The sequence below is a fragment of the Pieris napi genome, chromosome 4 (genome assembly GCF_905475465.1).
Source record: "Pieris napi chromosome 4, ilPieNapi1.2, whole genome shotgun sequence".
NCBI classification, from domain to species: Eukaryota; Metazoa; Arthropoda; class Insecta; order Lepidoptera; family Pieridae; genus Pieris; species Pieris napi.
In genome coordinates this window covers 878,929-901,232 of record NC_062237.1, presented here as the reverse complement: position 1 = coordinate 901,232, position 22,304 = coordinate 878,929, and positions in this window count along the sequence as shown.

Genomic DNA, 22,304 nt, shown 5'->3' with positions numbered 1-22,304 from the left:
TCATCAGTCATCATTTTTTTAAAGAGTATGGGGACATTTGCTCCTGTGAACGACAAAATAGTAACTTTTTGACTCTTTTTAAAATAAATATGCCTATTTTGACTGAAGTTAGAACGATCGAACGGACGAACGATGAACTACGACATCTTTATATGTTCGCAAAGTGAATCACAGTGGCGATATTGTATATATTATGTCTTTAATATATAGATACATTTTATATAATGTATGTGTTTTTGTCAATAAGTAAATAGAAAAATAAACTGTAGTGATAACAATTAAAACGTTATTACTAGATTCTAATAGAAAAATCTAGTCAATAAATTCATTTTGATTTAGAAATAAACAGCGCTATGACCGTTAGTTCATAGTCTACCTTAAGTGAGATTCATTTCAAGTAATAAGTTTTCATAACGAGAGCAATTTATACATTGTGGGTCTGTTTATTTTCTTAATTAGAACTGAGCAAATAAATTGACGTCTCAAATGACGAATATCCTAATACTTTAAGTTAATTGCTATCGCTAATCAGAACTATTAGTTAATATTGATAGTTAAATCTCTTTCGTTTGACGGTGGATATTTATGGTATATTGCAATAATCTATAAGCATAAAATTCTTAACTTTGGTTCATTAAATAAAATATAAAATTGTGGTTTTTTCATTTGACATGTTTGTGTTATCGTACACTAAATAAATATTGCATTCTACCGCATAAATGATAGTTCTTTTATACTGATTCTCATTAGGTGTCAAGAAATTAAATAGCCTCGACATTCGTGTTTAATTATTAAAATTCAAATTCGATGTTATTAAATGCAGCTTCTGTTGACAGTTTATCGCCAGTTCTTCTTTTCCGTTCTACGCCCTTGATTTGAGAACTGGCAGGAAATGTAACATTAGAAGCATTTAATGTATATTTCTATAAGTATAAAAAAATGATGTTATTGATATAAGTGTAATTTAAATAACAAACATTGTATGTACTTATTAGTGCAATCCAAAATCGAGTAATTAAAAAAAATACCTATAAATTGTATATTTCGAAAAATAAGTTTTACAAAAACAAGCATTCTCCGGTGGCCGAGGTCGTATTAAGAAACAATGGTGTTTATGATCTTTAGTTCATTTCCTTCACGAAATTTCATTAAAATCTTTTTAAAAGGAGTTATGGGTTTGCAAAAAACTCATGAACCGATTTTACAAGTAAGATAGACTCGCACAATTACTCATTTAATATGAGCCCATCAATTTTAATGAGCCCTGATGTGAAATAAGGGCCCATTTATTTCTTTGGAGAAACTGGACCACTTTAACAGAATATATCGTTATGTTTTAGCTGGAAGTAATGAACGAGTAAGGATATAATCGGTAATACTGCCTTCAGTATAATAAGGCTTTTATTTTAATTCTAAGTTTAAATTTTGTCATTCAGTTTCTTTCTTTATATTACGAGTATACCAAACGGGCAGTAGTCTCACGTGACAGACACTCTCAATGCCAAAGTCTCGCGAGTGCGTTGCCGGCTTTTTCAGAATTATTTATAAGTTTATGGTCCTCGATCATTTACAGGCAAGTGGGTTATAATATGGTGTAATATTTTTATTGGCCTATGGTGCCTGACAAAACAACTGTTTCATGTACATATGATGTTTAAGTGTGTGACAAGAGTTATGTAACCTATCATTAGTTTAGTTACATATATGTGTATATTATTTAATAATTAGGAGCCTTAACAAACACGCTATAGAATTATAGATCATAGAACCTCTGGTAACCGATATCGATATCTTTCTTCACGGTATTTAAGAAACATTTATTAATGGCCGACGATTGATCCCCTAACCTCAGGGTTGAGTCGGATGCTTAAGCCAGTGGGCCACTGCTCCTTATACAAACAACAGTTTCAAATGACAGTTTGATTTCAATCAATGTCTAACTATTACTAAGATCCGGTGTCTGTCCACAAAATTGTATAGCCCCAGATCTCATTACAACGAGATCGGAACTATTAAATCTGTTAAGAAGAATGACAGAGCGTTTGTTGAATAAATGAATTGATACGTCGATACACCTTTCATTTCGAGAGTACTCTAATTTATGAGTTATATCAAAAATATAATACAATAATTCTATACTATTGTAAGTTCTGTAAGACTGTGGCTTTTACTTATTAAATTTTAATGTATTGTAGTGGCCTAATAATGAATACGATGTTAATAAATCATTTGAGTTTCAACTACTAAAAGTAATAAAAAAAGTTTAAAGTAAAAAAAAAAAAAATTATATTGTTCTATATATAATATATAAAAATGAAACCCGTTTTCCGTTGTCACGACATAACATGAAAACGGCTTGACCGATTTGTCTGATTCTTTTTTTGTTGTGTTTGTAATTGTCAGGAGAAGGTTCTTATAGAAAAAAAGAAAAAAAAAATGCGCGGAAAATTAGAAAATTTAAGAATACTTAACCACCATACAATTCGAACTTTTTGATGTAACCTTATGGCGTTTGACATAACATTGACAGAATGCGTGCTGCAAATATCGTCAAAGAGGATGTAAGAAAAATGAATATCGTTTAAAATAAATGCTTCGATCGGAGTTATTATATTGATAATAAAATAATATGCGAGCCAGAAAAACAAACAAAGAATGTTGTATAACATAAAGCATTAGAATAATAAACACTTTGTTTCTGAAATATTTTTTAATTAATATATACCAATTTGAAATCAATATACATAGTTAGGACAGGACAACGTCTGTCGGGTCCGCTAGTTTTATATAAAATGATAAAATATGATGAAACAAAAAAAATATATTTATTTAGTCATGATTTTTGAAATTGACTTTGGCATTTGACATTTATGAGAATATTTTTTATGTGCGGAAAAATGTAGATATCTTTAAAAATAGTAGCTTCCATAATTATAGTATTAGTAATAAAGACAAAATTAGTGCACCAACCACAAGGCTACTTAAAACGAGTAATTCTTTCCAAGCCCCAAGGCAATTTTATACGTTTTTTCAACAAAATTCCTAGTGCGATACAAATGTTGTCAATAAATTAATTCAAATCGTACGTTAAAGTAAAACTACTTGATAAGGCCTATTATAATACAAATGAATATTTAAACGATCCTAGTGCTTGGATATGAATTGCTCTAGTATAAAGAGGTAACGCGACTGAATCTCTCGGCTGCATTTCTAGACTCGCGGGCGATCGTCAACATCGACTGTTTTAACAAAAGTGTTTCAGGTACAAAATACAAAAGAGTGGTCACTAAACATGATTATAAAAACTTTGCACAACAAATGGTTAGCACCTTACACATTGTGTAAAAACAACTGTTGTTGTTTTTTCGTCCTAGAAAGATATTAGAGTGACTCATGGCCATACGTAATACCTTATCAGAATCCATAATAAGTGCGCCAAAACTTGTAATACAGGGCCACTTTTCGGTAGAGTATTTTTTTTTCACAGTGGGGTCCGAAGTAAAAAAAAAGTCATGATTTGAAAAAAAGTTATATCGTATAACTTAATATTATCTTCAATACACTCAATAAACAACTATAAATAGTATGTCTAACGCAAGGAGTAAGGACACATCAGTACCAATCTAGTGGATATTATGAAAAAGATACAGGATGTAGATTTATACGAATTTTTATAAGAATTAGTAAAAAAAGGCAATTTTTTATAGACATGCAAAATAAATTATAACTCTTCAGGGTTTGAGCTTAAGGACCTCCCGTAGAACAACTTTTTGCAACTGATAACCTCATCTATCTCCTATTTTGGCCACCCTGTATATTAAAAAATTTCTTAGTGTATGTATATGTCTGTACAAAATGTGTGTATAAAATAAGGTCCCACACCACAAGAGTCGGGGATATTGGGAAAATTAAAAAAGACGCAAGCAGGTGATCAGTCTTTTTTGGGTCTAAGACAAGTGTCGGTTTCCTCACGATGTTTTCGAATGTTAAAATGCGCACATTCATAGTCCATGGGTGCACAGCCAGAGATCAAACCTACGACTTGAGGAATGAGAGTCGCACGCTTGAGCCACTAGGTCAACACTGCTTGAGGCAAAATAATACTTTGTATAATATTTTGTGGTATTTTTACCTTACAATTTAACGAAATTACGAATTGATGGACTGCCAGTCTCAAAAATATATGAGTGAACTTTGGCAACTTCTCAACAGTCTTCGGATTATAACGAGCACCAAGCGTCTTGATGAATGATCGGAATTAATAATTTTGAGAAATTTATCATGAGCATGATAAATATTATGCACTTCAGGTTGAAAAGGGTTCGTCAAATGACACGAAATTCCTTCTCAGCATTTTATCTCACTTAAGATAAATACAAGAGTTTCATCAACACTATGCGAGGAGACAATCTATGGTTAACATAAGTACACTTAAATAAAACTTTCCACATCAAGTTAGTTACATTATACATGGGCAGCTAGAGACTAGCAAAATATATTTGAAACGTTAAGTTATAATGTAAAATCACCGTTGTTATATAATGTGTTATAAAATAAAAAATAAATAAATCAGTAGCGCTACAACTTTTTAGGTCTGGGCCTCAGATTTCTGTAATCATTAGGCAAGTAGGTGATCAGCCTCCTGTGCCGTACACGGCGTCGAGTTTTTGGGTCTAAGGCAAGCCGATCCTCACGATGTTTTCCTTCACCGTTCGAGCGAATATTAAACGCGCACATAGAAAGAAAGTCCTTTCGAGCACATCTGGAGATCGAACCTACGGTCTCAGGGATGAGAGTCGCACGCAGAAGCCACTGCTGTTGCTCCTGCTCTAGCAAACATATTATATGGTTTATAAAAAATATAACTAACTTGATGTGGAATTAAAATGTGATTTGGAAGTCGAGTTCTATATAAAGTATATGTAGTCTTGAACGAGTAAATATCAATGTGTAGAAGAAACACTTTGCAGTCATCCTGCGGTGCTTTTATTACCTTTCAAACTTATATTTTCCTTGGTTTTAAGCTGCCTAAAAATATGTGCCATTTGGTGAATGCAAAAGATTTTTAATGATCACCGTTTTAACATCAACACGTAAAGGTGAAAATATGGACGTATTATAAAGTCATATAAGTATAGTAATTCCGTGCTATAGTTTTACTAAATAACCATTAAAAATACTCTCGCACATTAGTACAAAAATATTTACTCGTAATTAGACCTTGAACTTCGAGAATATAAGACGGAATAAGACCATCTATGGCCCCAGATACACCGGGAAAAATGGCTATATTCCTTTTGCCCGCATTTTCAACACGAGTTATCGTTTTTTTATAGAACATGGGCAAAGGGACAGGAGGCTCACCTGATGTTAAGTACCTGTATAAGTAGTAAGATACCGCCGCCCATGGACACTCTCATTGCCAGAGTGCTCGCGAGTACGTTGCCGGCCTTTTAAAAATTGGTACGATCTTTTCTTGACCCTATGTGAAATTCGGTGCAATGCTTGTGCACCCAAAACTGACGAACTTTACACTGAAGCCATACTTCGTAATATGTATTATACTGCAAAATTTAAAAGTTTTTTATACTATGCTTAGCACCTTCGATTTTAATTTATTAGTGTAATCTTGGTTTTATTTCTCTAAAAAGTTCTTAAAGAAATGCTTTTTTTTTCAAACATAAAAATATTTTTCCCATATCCAATATAACAATGAGCAATATTTGAGAGTAAAAATTATTCCGAATTACTATAGCTCATAACACTATCTAAAATTTAATAAAATTATCTACTATCTATGGCTCGTATTTTCCAAAGAGTCAAGCTTCAATCTAGTCTCAAATTCACATAAACTTGAAACTAGTTTTAATTCAGATGTTTCTAGTTTTATTATTTCAAATCTAATCTCAAATATCCCCAGGCACTGCTCATTGATTCGTATGAGATAACAAAATCAATAAGATACAATCATTACCATAAGTAATATTTGTCGATGTCTTCATCGACTTTTATAAATTGATAGACAAATTAATGTTTAAATATTAATATCTTTGTTAATGCACTAGATACATAGTTAACTGTATAGTTTGATCATATACTATTAGTATAACTGTATGTGTAATAATTAATAAAAAGAACACAAAATAAATCACAGAACAATTAAATATCATTTATGAAGATAACTTTTGTATCACAACTAACATGTTTCAACAAATTTAAGAGTCCGTACAAAAATTGTCAGTAGATTGAAATTTTTAGTTCTGAAATCAAGGCGATTAGTAGAATAGGCCGTCTTCCTTTTAATCTCCAAGCTATTGTTTAACTAAACGCTTGTAAACTACGACCATTACACCTTTACACATGGAATTAATTGATTCAATAAAAACTTAGTTTTTATTTTACCAGACTTATACCACTTATGCAATTATACCAGATTTAAGGAAAATTCATGCATTTTTAATGTACGATGATTTCTACATTATCGTCAAAATCAACAGAATGTTTGTATTATGAGCAGCTAAGACTAATTCAGATTTGAAGTACGAGCACCTTGAATAACTTTTATTTTTACGTTTTATAATTTCATAAAATAGAATTTAACGATAGTTTGGCTGATTTTAGTAAACAATACGTATTACGTGATGCTTATAATTCTATGACAATGCATTACTTACCAAAGGTAAGAATGAACAATTTGACGAAGTTTGAAGTGTTTTAGTTTAGCATTCCTCGCGTTTACTGTATCTAATAAATTTTAGTTTCCCCAATACTGTCTAGCTGACATTACGGTCGTCTTACTATAGTCGATATCTACGTACGAGCTTTTTCGAACGTAATTTTCACAAGCTTTCAGTTGTTGATACTGCAACTTAGTTTCTAAACTATAAAAATATTAAATGTGTAGGTTTTTGATATTGTACGCATATTTTGCAGATCGTCATGGCGGTGAATTAATTAATAATCATCCAACCTGTACGTAGAAATAATCATGATAATCTATCTATCTATAAATATATAAAACAAAGTCGTGTTAGTTACACTACTTATAACTCAAGATCGGCTAGACCGATGTTAGTTATTTCTTTTTTGGTGGATTCTTCTCCGCTCCGAATAGTAGAATAAGTAATAAAATATCGAATAACAATAAATGAATTAATTAATTAATTTTACGAATGCAAAAACCATGTGGTGCCATCTGTTGACAAAATTACGCACCATTTTACATCGAATTCGTGTCAGTTCAAGTAATTCAGATCTTGAAGTGAATGAGGAGATGCATAACCAGGCTTCGATCATGATCGAATGTGTTAACTCATAAAAAAATATTGTATATCAGAAAGTGCTTTAACATGCAGTATAGCAATATTGGCGCTAGAGAGAAGAGGACTAATGTGTACAACTGCCATTCTTCTTTCGCAATGGCAAGCAATAAAACATTTGTGTATTTGCAAAAAAAGTTGTATTACCTTAATGAAATCCTAAATTAAGTTTAACTTAAGTTAACACTATATTATATATAGCCGGGTCAGCTAGTATATAAATAAAGAGACCACCAAAATTAACTTAAAAGTCCTCCCTGTAGCAGTCCCATAATGTTGGCAGTATTTCATCGATGTATCCGATTCCTCCCGATTCGGATTCCTAAAATACGTTGAACTATGAAGCACCTGACCCAGGTGCTTGCCGATGATGCATAAAAAGTTGGTGTTCAATTAAATTGCATTTTATATGCATTTGTTTACATGTTATTGAAATGTCAGATAGTACCAGAAAAGCTTTAGGGTAAAAATTACGAACCTATAATAAGGAGAAATAACTTGATTAATCATGACATCGTAAACATAAGGAATCGCTGTTTTGGATCAAAGAAGTGATATGATTAAGTTCAAATTAAGCAATAACACTTACTTTTACTGATATGACCGTTTCGATTTTCGTGCGTAGTGCACATAAAATTTTATATATTTCGCAACATCCAAGTGATGAGATGACAGAGGAAATGAATTTAATGAATTGAGGTGTTAATTTAACTTAGAAACGGCATGTAACAATGGTTGTTTATAGTTTATTTTCAATACGAGTTTAATGGATGTCCTTTTAAAAGAAACAAAAACATAAAAAATAGTAAGAATAATAATCATTCTTTTTTTATATAACAGGAGGCTCACCTGATAAGTGATACCGCCCATAGACACTCACTGCCAGAGGACTTGCAAGTGCGTTGCCGGCCTTTTCAGATAGAACGCTCTTATCTTGAAAGGACCCTAAGTCGAATTAGTTCGGAAATACATCGGTGGGCAGCAAAAGGAGACATTTAAAGGTTTCTTTAAATGTTCATGTAAGTAGTAAGAACATGTAGCTTGCTTGTGCAAATTATAGAATACATTATGTATATACATTCTATATTCGCGGATGCTTGGCGGACCCGTGCGACTTCTTCGATACAAAAAGTCCTTTTGGGAGTTGTGTGTAGCGATATTGCGGGCTACTCGATTGTGAGAAAGTTCCATCTGATTAGCGCTACGCCTACTGAAGTTCTCATGTTATTTTCACAAGTGTATATCCTCTTTATAATATATTTTCATAAGTAGTTGATTGTCCTGATTTTAACATGTGTGATGTTGTAGAGCATAAAAAAAATCGTACTTTTTCATTTTTTCTTATTAAATACGTTATATTAAGATTATTTTGTCAAATCGTGTTATGAAGTTACTATTATAATATATTTTGATGCATTTGTCAGACGCTTCCGCTTATAAATTATACCAAAAGCAAAACGCGTTAGTCGCTACATGTTAATATTAAAGCAGCGATTTATCTTGTAATGCTCAAATTAAGTACCATAAAAATCTTACCAGAAACTTAACGGAGACATTAAGTAGGTACAAAAATTACGATGAACCAAAATACCAAGTTATAAACATATGTTAATTATGTTTGTTTGGATATTCACACGCAATATAAATTTGATAATAATTTGTTAATAATGTTTCGTCCATAATTTTAATTAAAAGTAAGTGGATTGTCACAGTAAACTGCTAACGCAATTAATTTATTTTTTACGATAAAAATCCTTCAAAATGCACTAAAATTATTGAATTAGATTTAATTAAATGCGTAATTTATTAAAGAAATATGACAATGCGTAATTCACAGAAGCATTCTTTAGCAATTGAATTGTTGAATAATTGAATCTAGATGATCAATAAACCTTGATCATCTAGATCGGACAAAGGCTTGAACATGCTTAAAAAAAGTTAGGTTTTCGGTATTTTTGAAGTCGTTTATAAATGTTGTAGCTGCTTAATGAAAAGCAGAGCTAGCCTAATTATAAGTCAGTGCATTCGAACCCCTATACACCAATATATATTTTATATTTGCATATAATTATCTTTCGACTAATGACCCAAGTTTAAATATAATAAAAAACAAACATTTTTACCTTTACAACTATTACAAATAAATACAATTAAAATTTAAAATGAGACTAATATAATTATTTAATCTTAGTCAATCCTTAGTTGTAAGTACTCTTCACAAAAAGCCCTCTAGACAACTATATTTTCCATATCCTTCGCCAAGTCCCGACTTGTGTGTCCTGCCCAAATTTAAGTATGGTTAATTCGAAGTAGCCATTCCTAAGATAAGTTTGTTCATTATCTTGATATAGAATCATACCAGATTCTACCCTGTTGCATACTTAGACACATTTAGAGAATTGTTATTAAACGTATTGATTTTATAAATAATGATTGACGATGACCATAATTATAAATCATGGCACAGAGCAGAAAGTAAGACGAAAAATAGACAATACAAAGTGAGAGATTAGAAGGCGCGAAATTTCAACTGAGTTTTAACAAAACTAATTACTACTAACTCAAAGGGCCGACAAAAACCATATCATAAAAAATAGTTTATATAGTAATTACGGTCTAATATATAAAATCAATTCTGTAATCTCATTTATCATTATGTAGAGCGGTGTCATAGTAAAGGAATCTTGATATTAATTTATTGTAAATATGTTTCTTATAAGGTAATAATAATAGAAATAGAAAATTAAAACAAAATTAAAAAGTTTGCACCCTGTGGCAGTGTACCTTTAAAGCTGGCAGCATTTCCTTGCTGTCTTGCGATACTTATTCGTTGATCGAGGAAAGCACCAGCTCTGGGGTCACCGGTACTATCTCTGTTCCAAAGGAAACAAAATCAAAGTTGGAGGAAAGACTCTTTGAGCCGTTTATTATTTTCTTTCTGCTCTGCTCCGCGCCTTTTGTGCTTGTCCGAGGGAGATGAGACGGGACTAACTTGTCATAAGGTTAGTTAGATGGTCATTATTGTCAATGAAAATTTGAATAGTCTAAAATATTGTCAAAGAGATGACAACGTAAGCCGTAAGCTACCTTAAAGTGTATGTTTTGGTTAAAGGTGTGTTACGCCTTCGATTTCCTGTGCAGTTTCTTGTCTATTGTATGATAATTCTTACTAGTTCTTTGTGAATATTGTGAGGACAGGCATGACGTGATCTAAAAATATATGCCATAAAAGATGCTTCTTCAAATTTAAGAGCTGGCTCTTGTCTGTGAATTAATCGCCACTCAGTACGGTTCTGCGTCAGTGTACCTCCTGGTATGTCACGACCTCAGCTTTTTCCTTGATCTGGTCTATGTAAGCTATTTTCGGTCTTCCTCCTTTCCTGCTTTCTATCTTCCCCGCCAAGATGGTCTTAAAGAAGTTGTCGTGTCGCACCAGGTGTCCAATCATCACTCTCCGGTTTTCTATGGTACTCAGCAGATTTCGTTTTTGTCCGACCTTACCCAGCACTTCATCGGTCTTCTTTTCCGTCCAGCTTATCTTCATCATCCTCCTCCAGCACCACATCTGAAATGCTTCAAGTTTCTTTTTTAGTAAGAGTGTTTGTTTTTTAGTAAGAGTCCATGTTTCGCTACCGTAGAGAGCAATGCTCTAGACGTATGTTTTTATAAGTCGGTTTCGTGTATGCTATGTTGTATATAATCGCAATACACATAAAATATGCTAAAGCTATCAAATTTCTGTTCTCTAGCATATAAGCTATCAACTATTTCCTTTACTATAACGCTACGGAAGCTGCTTGATATCAATTTAATGACACCGTCATCCATCAATGTAGTTTTAATTGATTTTAAAGTGACTTAGTGCTGCAGGTTTTGTTGTAGGCACATTATTCTAGGTAAAGCTTTAATGAGGTAAAGTAGTTTAGTGTAGTTTCATTATGAGAATTTTGATACTTCTATACGATAAATGTAATGGACAACAAGTCGATTTCTTTTCTATTTCTTTTAGTAGTCTATGCACGCGATGCGGGCTTCATCAGCATTTATTACTTATCACAGCCGTGATGTTGCCTCAGTTCTGCGCTATGGAATCCTTTTATGAGGAAATTCGGTATGTAAATAAAGTTTTTATTACCCAGAAAAATATATTAGGGCTATATTTTTTTTTTTTTAATAACTGGTAAAATACCTTAAACAGACATATTAATGTATCATATTGATGCAAGTTCTGAATTCAAGCTTATATTAAAAATAAAAAAAATCAGTGGCGATTCAACCTTTTTAAGTCTAGGCTTCAGATTTATGTATCTGTTTCACGGTCATTGGTCAATCTAACAGGTGAGGTGATCAGCGTCCTGTGCCTGACAATCGCCGTCGACTTTTTGGGTCTAAAGCAAGCCGGATTCCTTACGATTTTTTCTTCACCGTTCCAGCGAATGTCAAATGCGCACATAGAAAATAAAGTCCATTGCATTGGTGCATCGCACGCTGAAGCCACTAGGCCAAAGCAGCTTTTTTATATATCATATTTTCTGATCAAATGTTACCTTTGGTTGTCGTAAGTAACTTCGTATTCAGATTCTAGTAACAATAAGCTAATTCATTATTCAACCAACGTACAAATTGTCGTGTAATGCGTGAGTTTTATCTACAACTCGTTAGTAATATTATGGAAATCGGACCAATTAGATGTATCGTTTTCTCATGATTAAGCAGCCGTTATTTTAATTTGTATAGAATTAATCTAAATGTGAGAATCTTTCAGATCCCTTGGCAGGAAGTATTTCCGAACATAAGAACACATTAACTTAATTTTTACTTTACAGGTTATTAAATTTAAACGTACTAATCAAATGCTGATAAAAAGTTTTTAAAACTATATGTTAAGCGGCTAAATAACTGTTTATTTGCCTTAATAGGCCAGAGTACATTAGATTATAAAAAAACGTGGTCTTTAACCTCCAACGCATCGCATATGTTATGTTTCCTATTATCCTATTTTATGTTACGTCTAATAATATACAACAATGTTAATATCAAGTGCAGTTATGTAGGTCAGAACGGGGCTAAGCCTAGAAGCTCACACGGCTCGTAAATAATTACGCGAGCATACATGTTTACCATATCATGATGGTATCCTCAAACGATATCTGCTTTGTAACTGTTAATTTAATAGCTACTTCAATACTAATGCCTTCCGCTGCATGAGTGATAAATTATTTATTAAAGATACACTATCTTTCATAAAGGAGAACATAGCTAGTGTGTATCTGTTTATACAAGTTTATACACCAGTTTGATTAAGTACAGTATTCAAAATATTCATAATCCAAATCATTTATTCATATAGATAACACAATGTACACTTATGAACGTCAAAAAAGAAATATGTAAATGCTTCTAATTTTAAATTTACTGCCAGTTCTCAAAAGGGCGTAGAACGGAAGAGAAGAACTGGGAATAAACTCTCCGCCGCTCTTTTTAATCGCCAAGTTTTTTGTTTTACACAATGTTTGTAAGGAGCTGCTAACATTACACCAAGTTCCACATGACATCTTAAGTACATATTGATAATAAAATAAATTAAAAACAAACATTTGTAAGATAGAGTATTTATAAGATATGTGGACTATTTAACAAAAATTACTAACGAGATTGATGTGGCATCTACCTTTCTCCAGTGGCATCTCGAAAAAAGAGTTGCCAGCATACGAAACCAGGTTAGAGCATTTTAAGATGTCATTGGAGAGTCGTAGAAAATTAATTGATATGTCGTTTGCGTTTAAGATTTTTATGAATCAAGGTTGATTGCCCCAACCTTTTGACTAAATTTAAATTTCGTGTATCCTTAAGATACCCCATCATCAAATTTGTCCCTCCTGGAGAACGGGTTATGTCCAAAACTTACCGATATGCTGAGCATTATGATAAACGAGCTAGGTCTGCATATCCATAGTTGCTCCCCTCACTTTGAAATAAAATTTCCTTTAATTTGCAATTTATGAAACGACGTATTTTTTTTCTCTTCGTGTTTATAATGTTTACCTATAAGTGCTTGTCACATTAAATCTTGTATTTTATTTTTCTTGTATGCCGAGCGTTGGCAAGCTTTTGTAAATAAATAACCTATAATTAATCTGTTCTAGAAATATGTTCTGGTCGGTTTTGTATACACTATGTTTTTTTAATAATTCATACCCTCACTTTCACACTATAACTTAACACAGCCGTTAGGTATTACTAATGTTAATGTTTTTAATATGTAATTATCTTTAGTAAATTGTGAATATTAGTGTATTATAACAGATCTAAAATCTATACGTGTTTTACCGACCGAACGACCCTACGACCTCATATTCATAAACAAAATACAGAGTCAATTATCTTGCACAATAAAATAACGCTTATAGCGAAGTGGAACAGCAGCCCTCAATCAATTGGAAACGAATTTAAAACTCACGAGCCATAAATTAAGTACGTTCATAAATATAGCCTAAAGATCGATGTATCGGTAATCGAAACTTTCATCGATACATTTAAATCGATTTTCGCTCAAAACTCAATATTACCCTTAATGAGTCTTGATGGTCGTCCCACGGCGACATTCAAACACTGCTGGTTAGAGCCGCCGTACACTTGATTTTTTAAGATTAAGTTTAAATAGCTCAGCTATGATTAAGGTAGGTTTTAAAACGAATCCAGTTCTCTATTTTATTAAATAATTTAATATAATTTAATAAAGCGGATTCATTAAAAAAAACTGCACATCAGCAAAGTCAAATTAGTATGGAAAAGTACAAAATATAATTATAAGTTTATAAATTATTTTTACTTATATTTTTTTTATTATTTAACTGTTTTTATACAGTTTAATTATGTAAAAACTTATAATCAAAGAACCAGAGGAGTCTCTCTCATTGTAAAATTGCTTTCAAAAATCTATTTAATTTCCCCTTGAAAACCCATGTAACCAATTTTTGAGTACATTCTGGCTCCCTCCACTACAATGTCATAGTAATCCACGAAAACGTAACAATGAAATATTCCTATTAGTGGTTGCCTACAGGCCTCAAAGGGCCTTCAATATTATCATGTCATTAATTTGTTTAATAAAAGCGTTCGTTATTATTTAAGATACGAATAAAAAAGAAGAAGAAATAAAAAACTCCAAAGAATGGCGGTAAAACGCTACAACTAGCAGTTGCATGCTCGAACAACGTATCGTTTTAATTTTCTAAGCCTATTCATACCCTATGTGCGTTCACCCGTCTTTTATTATTTAATGTAGGTAATTAGTATTTTTATAGCTATGAATAATCATTGAATGCATTTATTTATGATGAGTTTATTAAACACATCTTTCTCCTAACGGTTACTTAAAATTAATGCTTTATGACAATAGGAACATTAATTTTTGGTTTTTAAATTATTATGCTAATTTAAAGTATTGACACTATCTTTCTATTTAGAGTTCGTTTAAATTTATTTTGGTTTTAAGTTTATCATTATCATTGAGGCGCTAGTCCCTTTGGCCTATGCCTGGTCGACCAAGAACCTTCTCTTACTTTGTGTTAAAGATCCTCATGCTTGAAGTTCCTTTCTTCTAGAGCGGAAAACGAGCAGGCCCTCACCATGTCGAGCTTGACGTGGGGACTGTGGGGCTGGATCTCAAATCCCTCTGTTATTCAGTAGCGAGAGCCTACCCACTCCAAACACCTCACCTCCACACGCCCTTAAGATGGCCCTCAGGGTTCGCCAAGGGGGGGGGGGGGAGCAGCAGCAGATTTGGAAGTCCAGCTTAACTCCATTTAAATACAATGTACATAATTTCAACAAAAATAAGCACCTAGTGTCATTTGGCATGACATTTAACTTGTTCTGAATGGGAATTTACACATATTTAAAGATAAATTCTTTTAAAATATTGACTGAAATTAAGAATTTTATTTGCTTGAAGCATTATCACGGATTCAGTAAGTATTTCTACCTGTTTTGTTTACTATGTATCACCAATCCAAGTGTCGAAGTCACGTCTCGAAATCGCATTTAAATTATGAAGTTAAGTGAAATTCGTTCGGAAATGACGGGCGTAATAACGGCCCTTAGTGACAGGCGCCGAATTATATCGGTAACTAATAACAGTATTATATCGTTATATAGTTTCGAATTTTGATAGGAAAATTCAAGTTTTATGTGAAGGAATTTGTTTGTGAATATTTTGCTATAAGGACTGATTTTAGTGCTCATTTAATATTAGTATGATATCTTTGAGAATACAACTATACCGAAAAGGCACAAAAAGGTTCTGCACAGAGCACAGAAATCGTGAGTGAAATACATAAAAAATATGTTGCTGTACCGACAGAAGGGCGTGGCATAACTTTTTAATAATTTGATTTATAACCAACAACCCTTTATTGTATGTATGTTAATATTTTTAGTGTATTATAAGTGTGTTGTAAAAATTAAAGTTAGATTTCTTTTTTCTTTTTGAATGGTCTAGTTTCGAATGAAAAAAGCCAAAAAAAAGGTAAAAAAGGGTAAAAGCCTCCTCCATATTTTTCAATTTCTCTTTGTCTTGAGAAAAATTCATCCAGTGTTAAAGATACAACATATATAATATGTTAACAGTTAGTTTTTGTTGTACTTTGACACTAATTCACTCAAGCTCGGATTTGATTCCGATGGAAATTCAAAGTCAAATTATAAGAGTAGGGGACTAACATAAGGTTGTTTATACGTAAGTAAACAGGAGTTGTGACTTTGCACTACAGTACTAATGTGCGAAAAATTGATGTCGTATAAGTGAAAAGTTGTGTCTGCTTAAGTAGAGCAAATTACCGGAAATGCGTAATTGGTCTTTGTTTTATCATGATACTTCCTTCTTCCTCAAGTAAGAATACATTTACTGGGGAATAATTTAAGTGCGATATCAGCATAAAGACAAATCTGGAAATAGTTCATGGAATAGTTATTGTACTACACGAAATTGGAATTATAAACGTTGGATTAAGGTTTCTATCTTAAAACTCTATGAATAGATGTTAATTTAAGTAACAAATAGTTTAGTTACGAACACAATGTGTTATATCTGTGATATACATTATATATAAATAAAATTAACGTTTATTTTAGTTAAAGAATACGTATTTTGTATACTAGCGAAGCGTTTTGCTGGTATATTTTTTTCCTAACAATAAACTAAAAATTTCTAGTATTTTTTTTTTTAAATTTTTGTAACATTTATGTTTACCAAAATTGTCATATATTTTAGAAAAGAAGCGTGTAACATACACTGTAGATATAGCATTATGTATGAGGTTGTAAATTTCAATAAATAAACATACAAAATAAATATATAATTGTTAAAAAAATATATGATCAAACGTGGACCACAAAACACCGCATTACTCGCCTAGGGGACGTATCTTTGCGTTTAACAAATGGTAATCATTTAAACAGACACCGAACCAACCCTCAACCTCCAAGAATGAAAGGAATTAAACAAGCAAGCTAATATATTTACATTCATATCTCCAAGGTGATACCCAAGTGCGTTGCCGGCCCTTTAAGAATTGGTACGCTCTTTTCTTTGAAGGATACCCATATAACTATTCCTGGCAACCTTCCTTAAGCATGACCTACCCCATCATTCATAATTCTTCAACAAATAAATTTATTACGTCAAAAGCCTTTATCACAATAATTACAGAATTAGCTTCGGTGAACATAATTTTTCTTTATATGTACGAATGACTATTAAATCACCCGTTCACCTTTTAGGCTTAATGAAATAAAAGTTGTATTCGAGCTTTTTCGTTTTTGTACGACATATTAAATTATTTAACTTACATTTGAGAGTCCGATCTCTATACGGTATAAGGGATAATAAATATAGTTTTACAAATTTAAAATTTCGTGTAAAATTATTATGTACGCTATTAAGAACTTTAATGCCTGGATATAAGGTTGAATATCCGTTGAGGAAATGTTTTAATGCCGACCGTATTGTGGCATACATTTTGAACATTATAATATGTATCGATATGTCTGTGGCGATATTTTATGTATCGGTTTTCTTGCGATTTTTCGTATATTCTCTCTGAAAATGTCTGTACAAGATTTGGTCACAATAAAAGTGTTGTTTATTTGATTTTTGTTGAGAACATCGTTTTTATTTTAGCGTTTTTGTACCACACAAGGTTGTTGTTTCGATACATTTAACACGATAAAATAAATATTATACTTAAACTGGAACATTTTTATGTTACGTATCGTCATGATAATATAAATTACATAATCTCTTACAATAATACATGTTATTTAGATTTTACGATTTTTATTTTATTTATTAAAACAAAAAAACCCAAAATATAATGATAGCAAGGATTTAAAGCTTTCTAAAAGCAAACAATTTGCTTTCCTACGAAATCGAATCAAGGTATAAATTCTTATTATTATTATACTACGTAATGCAGTTACTAGTTCTTTACCACCAAAGGTCAAAAACAAAACAATTCATTCGTTCATTCGTTCTCGAACGAAAAATCATAATTTAATCTACACCTAGGACGATTTGTACATAATTCTTTTAAAACAAACTGTACGAGTCAAAGTAACTCTAAAAAGTAGACCGCTATTATAAGTCTTAGGCCTACAACGCACTAGCGGCTGGCCGCAATGCGGTGTGCCGCTGCGGCGGGCCGCGGTATATACGGTCCACCGTAGCGGCATGCCGTATTTCGGCTAACCGTCCCTATTGCGGTCCTATTGCGGTCTGCCGCAATCGTCACTCGTCAGTGCTTCTTGAAATATTACAAATTCAAATTTAATGACGTGGAATAAGTGATACATGTATCTTATGTTCCATAATAAACATATTTAATTTTTTTATTTTTTACTCTTTTAAAATAGGTTTACAATATTTTGTTTACATTTGTTAAATAATTATATGTGATGACGTAGGTAGGACGGCTAACCGCGCCGAGTGCGTGGAGGGGACGCGGCGCGCCGCATCATTCAACCGGTGCGGCTCGCCGCAGATCCAGATCAACCGGAGCGGTTGACCGCAAGTCAGTGCGTTGTTATCGTGCGGTTTCATGTAATAATCGATGTGCGGCCCGCCGCAGCGGCACACCGCATTGCGGCAAGCCGCTAGTGCGTTGTAGGTCTTATTAAAGATACAAACATGGCTGTTGTTTTTATTAAAGTACTATCTCATTTTTCATCACAGCGTTGTCATTATTTGACAAAAAGAGACATGATATAGACATGAATAAGTGGGTAATTACGTATATATAGTCAATACTCAATATAGTCAAATAGTACCAACGTTGGTTCACCTGAAAGTTAAGAACAAGTGTTGATAATGTTTGTTGACAGCGCTACATTGCAGCCAATCCTTAAAAGTGAAATATGTTTGGAACTAACTGCAAAATGCTGATCAATACTAGTTGTTCTTAGTAAACACGCTACCGGCATTGTTACATATAGCCAGTTAAACATAGCTCTATTGACGATTGTATCGCCAACGATAGATTGACACAGAGTAGGCGCGCTCGAACACCTTGGTGGGTGATGGACAGTTCAGGTGTTAATGGGATATTGTTAGGTGAGGTCATTGCTCGGAGATGTAGGGATAGTGCGTGATTCTAAAATCTTGGTACATAGTATTTATGATAAGCTACGCCCTTAGAATTCACCCACATTTCAGCCAGCAGTAGGTTTTTATTTATGACATTTTCTCGTACATCATACCAATTATACATAATTTTGTTTTAGTTGTTTCACGAAACATTAAACACGTGTTTTTTGTATTGAATGATTCAAATATAGTTTTATATGAATAGGTAAATGTATTTATTTGAGTTTATATTATGCAATTTGTTTTATATGGGCTATAAAATAAATAAATATTTAGGTCAAAGTTTTTAAAACAGCAGAAACATACAAGGCTTATTCTGATAATCGTTCACTAAAATACAATTGTTATGTCATTTTTAATTATTTAAAATAGGGATTTTCGTAATTGTATCTGCTACGAAATAAAATAAAAAAATAAGAAAAAGAACAAAAGTTATAGACAAAAAACAGACGGACTTTAAAGAAAACTATGGAAAGGATAAAGGGGAAGAATTAGAAGTGGGCGCCCTAGAAAAGTGTGGATAGAAGATATAGAAGCAGGAAGCGAATGCAGAAGGAAAGCCTGAATAGAAAAGTATTAATTTTGTTGGTAGCTTTTTTTATTTTTATGGATCCCTACATAGTAGCCTATGAGGCACGCGATCAGACATCGGTCACCGAGAACTTAGCAGGGGAGTGTCAAAATCTTCGCTTTCCTAAAAGGAACTTCATTTGCTTCAAAGTATTGTCATGTCCCGCCGGGATTGGGGTCACCCAAATAGTTGTCAAACTACTCCAGAAATATCCTGATGATATTTATGGGGGAGTTTGAGCCCGACAGATTTAAAGAATTCCATTTTAACATATCATTTCTACTTAATCGACGCCAAGCTTTTCTGTTTCCCGGTACCAAGGTTATCAATAATGAAGTTAGCTGATAGAACAATGTTTCAGTAAATACGTTCGCAATACACATTAGTTAGCAGTGACAGTTTTTCTCAAGTAAATTTACTAACAGCGTCGGAATGTGGCCTACAATGCCACAACTAGAGCCGCGGACTAACAAGGAACTTTAATGGACCCATTATGGCCGGGAAAGGCAATTACTACTTCAAAAACAATTAGCCCTGAAGTGAGCCGCACTCATTCTTAACTAGAATTATTGCTTGAATTTGCAAAGGAAATAGTTTTGTTGTAATGTCTAGTGGCGTTCTGTCGCCCGCTAAATGCTAATAGTGCTTGGTAATTGCGTACATAGAAGTTTATTACATAGAATATATAATTCATTAAAATATAAATTCGATTTATATAACAAAAACATGCTTATAAAATAATAAGATGGAATCGTTAGACGACATAGGTTCGGTATATCCTGTTAATTTACACTTCCGATTCCTACAAAAGTAAAATAATTGTTATTTTAAAACTTAAAAGTGTATTTGATTGTAGAAGCAATGAAGATTTTTTTCAACACTTTATGATATCACTTACTACAGCTTATCACTTAATTTCTGAACTAATTCGACTTAGGGTCCTTTAAGAATAGAGCATACCTATTCTTAAAAGGCCGGCAACCTTTCAAGAATTGGTACGCTCTTTTCTTGAAGGACTCTAAGTCGAATTGGTTCGGAAATACTTCTGTGGGCAGCTGGTTCCACATAGTGGTGGTGCGCGGCCTTAAAACTGACTTTTTTTTTTGATATAGACTCAAAAATCACTGGATCCAACAATACGTAACTTTCTTGATTAACTGATAACGCGGAAAGTTAACAGTGCAATTTCATCGTTTCGAATCGAAAATTATCATGTTGCGTTTTCAACTGGCACTTAAAATAAGTTATGAGGGTGCTTACAGCTGGAGAGGACTGATGAAAGGTTTCACAAAGGTTAAGAAAGGTATTTGGGACAATTTATGCAGGGCATTTTAATATTGAGGGCTTATGGCTTGTTTGAGTCTGAACGTTTAAATTGGGCTAGGTGTAGAAATAAGAATCGGTTTATTATATCGAATTATTAATGTTGTTGAAGACGAACTCTGTGGTAAAAATCTGTGGTTAAATTTCGAAAGCATACCCATACATTAATCTTAATATATATAAATTACGTGTCACGTTGTTTGTCCGCTATGGACTCCTAAACTACTGAATCGATTTCAATCAAATTTGCACACCGTGTGCGGTTTGATCTAATTTATACCCGCAATATTATTTTATTGCAAATTATTTGTTAATTATTTGATAGTCACAATTCTAACAGATGGCGCTGTATTGAAAGTGCCAACGTTTCACATAAGCTACAATTTAATGGCATAACCACCAAAAAAGCATGGTGGTCCCCATGACTGGTGTTTTCCTACCGCTTGTCCGGTCTGCTAGTAAAGTATAAAATGTTTTTCAAACTTTATATTTGCCAATTTATTAGTATTATACACCGTATTCTCAACCCAATTCAACATTAATTATTCAAGTCAACAAAAATGTTTTTTTAATAAGATTCATGTCGCTACAAGAAATATAATTCAGACAAAAAAGGTCTATTAAAAGATGCAACCGTATGGTCGAGTTGTTTTAACTTTTATAATAATATTTACAAATGACAAAAAACTAATTAAAACCCGGAAAACTACAAATACTTACGTACTTCAAATTGTTCTACTGTATTGAAATTTTAACCAATTTTAGAATGAAATTTAAATATCTAAGAAGATCTTTGTTAATAGCTTTTGGCCTCCTCTCAACAATTGCAAAATGCTAATAAAACACATATGAATTGGTTACTTAAAAGCGTTGAACGGCGTTTATAATAGAATTCCTTAACGAGAACTGTCAGTAATAGCTTCATTCTCTCATTCACTCCCGCCAAATTGAACGATACACTAATTGAACTGCGAATTTTTCATACCTTCATTTTTGCATTTGAAATTAGAAATCGTTTGAACAATCGTGACCAATCGTGATCTCGGTTTCTCGCCGTATCGTTGTTATCATATACATATAAAATTGTAACCAGTATTTGTATATCTGTATGTAACCTATTGAAACAGGTGTATCAATTTATATCGGTAAATGCATTTACGCACACCTCGTTACTCGTACTAGATAAGAGATAAGCTTTTAGCATCAGAGTGTATTCACTTAAAAAATGATAATTCATTTCTCAAGGTCTCTTTCGCATTCTACGTAGGCCTCAGCGTCTATGGGAGCAGTTAGTGGGAGACAAGCGTCGTGTTGACATAGAAACTACCTATAACGTTAGATTAAAGAAAAGCAAAATCATTTATTAATTTAGGAACGAAACGAAACGAACGTCAATAAAGAAATACAAATTAAATGCTTCTAATACTACATTTACTGCCAGTTCTCA